Source organism: Oncorhynchus masou, chromosome 1 (assembly GCF_036934945.1).
Source record: "Oncorhynchus masou masou isolate Uvic2021 chromosome 1, UVic_Omas_1.1, whole genome shotgun sequence".
NCBI classification, from domain to species: Eukaryota; Metazoa; Chordata; class Actinopteri; order Salmoniformes; family Salmonidae; genus Oncorhynchus; species Oncorhynchus masou.
In genome coordinates, this window is record NC_088212.1 from 78327229 (window position 1) to 78332228 (window position 5000).

A 5000-nucleotide genomic window follows, 5' to 3' on the forward strand; every position below is an offset into this window, starting at 1 on the left:
CACTAACACACACACTCACACACGAGTACACCCCCCACTAACACACACACTCACACAAGAGTACAGCCCCCACTAACACACACACTCACACACGAGTACAGCCCCCACTAACACACACACTCACACACGAGTACACCCCCACTAACACACACACTCACACACGAGTACAGCCCCCACTAACACACACACTCACACACGAGTACAGCCCCCACTAACACACACACTCACACACGAGTACACCCCCCACTAACACACACACTCACATATGAGTACACCCCCTCCTAACACACACACTCACACACGAGTACACCCCCCACTAACACACACACTCACACACGAGTACACCCCCTCCTAACACACACACTCACACACGAGTACAGCCCCCACTAACACACACACTCACACACGAGTACACCCCCCACTAACACACACACTCACACACGAGTACAGCCCCCACTAACACACACACTCACACACGAGTACAGCCCCCACTAACACACACACTCACACACGAGTACACCCCCCACTAACACACACACTCACACAAGAGTACAGCCCCCACTAACACACACACTCACACACGAGTACAGCCCCAATAACACACACACTCACACACGAGTACAGCCCCCACTAACACACACACTCACACACGAGTACAGCCCCCACTAACACACACACTCACACACGAGTACACCCCCACTAACACACACACTCACACACGAGTACAGCCCCCACTAACACACACACTCACACACAAGTACACCCCCCACTAACACACACACTCACACACGAGTACAGCCCCCACTAACACACACACTCACACACGAGTACAGCCCCCACTAACACACACACTCACACACGAGTACACCCCCCACTAACACACACACTCACATATGAGTACACCCCCTCCTAACACACACACTCACACACGAGTACACCCCCCACTAACACACACACTCACACACGAGTACACCCCCTCCTAACACACACACTCACACACGAGTACAGCCCCCACTAACACACACACTCACACACGAGTACACCCCCCACTAACACACACACTCACACACGAGTACACCCCCCACTAACACACACACTCACATATGAGTACACCCCCTCCTAACACACACACTGACAAATATCCACTACCCACACTGACATAGATTTAAACAACGATTTAAACAAACAAATCCGCACCAGCACTTCATGACTTCCTTCCTCCTTTACCTACAGTATGCTCTATAAATAATGGAGGTTCCTAGTATGACTAGGGTTGTGTGTTGGCCTTGCATTCAGCTAAAGGCAGTCGAGGGGAAAAGGGGAAGAGACCTTGGAAATAAACAGGGTCTGAGTGATCAGAGCTATTCTCCATTCCACAGTGAATCTGGATGATAATGGCCTGTCTGTCAGCATGGGTCTTCCATAAAGCCATTACCACCTTTTGTTGTTCCCCTCCTGTTCTCCCAACATGCTGCCAAGTTCAAAAAGGCAAAAGAGGCAACCTGTTAGTCCCCTCGCTCAGACCCTCAAGCCTGCCTGAGCCTCCACCCACCACACACACACACACACACACACACACACACACACACACACACACACACACACACACACACACACACACACACACACACACACACACACACACACACACACACACACACACACACACACACAAGCAACCTGCCCCTATTTGACACCAGCAGTCTTTATTACCTGGGAAGCTGTGAGACAGTCAAATTAGAGTTGATAAAGAAGGCGTCAGCTCCACACGTCGCCGCGAGGCAGCTGGAGACGACCCATTGATGTGGACACCCCACCTCTCTCTCCACTCCATCTATCTGTCCCCACCTCCATTGCACGCACGCACACACACACACACACACACACACACACACACACACACACACACACACACACACACACACACACACACACACACACACACACACACACACACACACACACACACACACACACACACACCCTCCATACTCTCTCTCTCTCTATTCCCTCTCCATCCCTCTTTTTATTCTGTCCTTCACCCTCTCTATTCTCTGTCTGACTCCTTCTCCCCGTCTCTGTTGCCTTTGGCGAATTGGCAAATTGTGTTTTACTAACGTAGGTACATGTGTTAAGTGGGGATCAATTGTTTGTTTAACAGGGTGCCTCTATTAGACTGGGAGGATGTAATTAGAGAAGAGGCCCTTTTCTTTAATACAGCAGCCTGTATCAGCCAGGGGAGGGGGAAGGGCTTCAGCGTCACACACACAATCAATGCCAAATCTCAAGGAAGGATCGGTGGCAGATTGGTTTCTGGAAATTAAAATGATAAACCTTACAGGGGGAAAACCTCGGCTTCATTCAATGAAGTTGTCCTCGGTGTCCTACTGTGCCTCCTTGGTTCTTAGCCTAAAGCCACATTTCACTATTTATAATGAACCCAGGCAAGCCAGGGATGAAAGCTCCGTAATATCTGATTATTCCCATTGCCGTTTTACTGGGTTGCTTTGTTCACATCAAAGGAGCTCTTTGAAACGTCTCATACCTACTGTGGGTTGGCAGCAGCGAACCTCGCTTGCCAGATAGGCGGATCGGCGAGCCGTGCCAAGAAATTGCAGACAACAGGGAAACAAAGCATATTCAGGCTCAAACACACTCTCCCCCCTCCCAAACACACTCTCCCTCCCTCCCAAACACACTCTCCCCCCTCCCAAACACACTTCCCCCTCCCAAACACACTCTCCCCCCTCCCAAACACACTCTTCCTCCCAAACACTCTCCCCCAAACACACTCTTCCTTCCAAACACACTCCCCCCATACACACTCTCCCCCCACACACACTCTCCCCCCAGACACACTCTCCTCCCAGACAAATACTCCCCCAGACACCCCCCCCACACTCTCCCCCCAGACAAACACTCCCCCCAGACACCCCCCACAATCTCCCCCCAGACAAATACTCCCCCCAGACACCCCCCAACATACACTCTCCCCACCACACACGCTCCCCCCACACACACTCCCCCCCCCACACACACTTCCCCCCACACACATTATCACCCTCACACACACTCTCTCCCTCACTCTCACCCCTCACCCCCACAGTCCAGGTTTTTAAGGCACTACCTTGAGATCAAGAGAAAGGAAGGCAGCAGGCCTCTTTTGGGCAAACGTTGAAGGAAAGTAAACCAGTGGATGTGTATCATGTGGGATCCTAGCAAGCAGGAAGACGGTTCACAAGAGTGTGTGTGTGTGTGTGTGTGTGTGTGTGTGTGTTTATCTGTGTGTGTGTGTGTGTTTGTGTGTGTGTGTGTGTGTGAACATGTGTACGTGTGTGTTTGAGTGTAAATGTACACAATTGTACATGATAGGGTGTGTTTGATTTTATCTACGATGCATATATGGTAGGTATAGTATACTACTTAGGAGGGGGTAGAAGAGGAGAGTGTGTGTGGGCTGTAGAGACTGTAATGTAACGGACAGAGTTCTCACTGACATCTGGACTAGCCAGGAGAAGCACCTCCGTTGTTCCGTTGTTCCACACTGCTGTTCGGATGTTGTGTATGATGTCGTGGCTTGGTGAACAGTAAAACATGTAACCCAATGTAGGTGGTTTTGGGGAGAATATATAAGAAGTGTACCTGTATGGTTCAAATAATGGTGTGAATGAGTGTATTTACTACATGTTTCTAATAGCCTGGGGACGGGCTAAAGCACAGAGGAGCCCCTTTGGGTCTGTTCCTCCCTGGAGTATGAATGTTAGTGGGGACGTATGTACAGTGCCTTGCGAAAGTATTCCCCTTATTAACTTAAGGGGGCTGAATAATTTTGCATGCCCAATTTTTCAGTTTTTGATTTGTTAAAAAAGTTTGAAATATCCAATAAATGTCGTTCCACTTCATGATTGTGTCCCACTTGTTGTTGATTCTTCACAAAAAAATACAGTTTTATATCTTTATGTTTGAAGCCTGAAATGTGGCAAAAGGTCGCAAAGTTCAAGGGGGCCGAATACTTTGGCAAGGCACTGTATATATTGGACTCCTGATCCTCTGTTAGACATATTTAGTGTTTCTATTCTTCCCCTGAATCTCCCCCAATCCAATACAGCCCACCCCTGCACAGGGATTGACTGTCTGGATGCTTATGTACTGGTCACCTTGTTTTCACGCTTTCTGCCATGTGGACAATACATTAACTAAATGGACCCTAAGATGTGCTTGGCCCTTTTCTGCTCAGGCTGAGCTTCTGTGAGGCATAGTGAATGCTGGTTTAAATGGTTGAAGTAGCTAGGCTGTGTGTGTGTACTGTGTGTGTTGTTGTGTGTGTGTTGCATGTGTGTTTTCGTATGTGTGCATACGAGCGAGCAAGCGTGCATGCGTGTGTGTGATTCTGAGTGACAGACAGGGCCGGAGATGTGCCAGCCCACTCTGTGACACAGAGCGTTCTGGCAGCGGAAGCCATTGTTGTCATCCCTAATTTCACACACAAGCTAAATGAGTGTGGCTCAAGCCAACCTGCCCCCAGTAACAGTTACAGTCTACCAAAAGCTGTTCTGTGTAGCTATGTAACACAGGGGGGAGTAAGCAGTCCTTCATGAATAGACACACAGGGAAGCAAGTACGCACATACACACACACAAAACTCAATTTAAATACCTGTATTTAAAATGTATTTAGAGTTGAATTATGATAATATATCAAAAAGCCTTCAATATGAAGTATTTTGGGGGCATTTTTGGGGGTAGTTGGGCTTTCATCACATTACCAATCTAAACAAGAAGAGGTAGAGTGACAGTGGAGTGGGTCTGTCCCCTCTCCTCTACTAAAGCATCCTTTGAAGTTGCTTTTCAGGTCATTAAGCCCCATTTCCCCTTCACAGAGATCTTGTGTGGTGGGCGTTTGAGCCCAACAATGGGCCCTAATGACTTAATGCTTCTGTTTTCATTCTCCCCCTCTTCATCTCCTCCTCCTCCCTCCATCCCTCTCTCGCCCCTTCACCC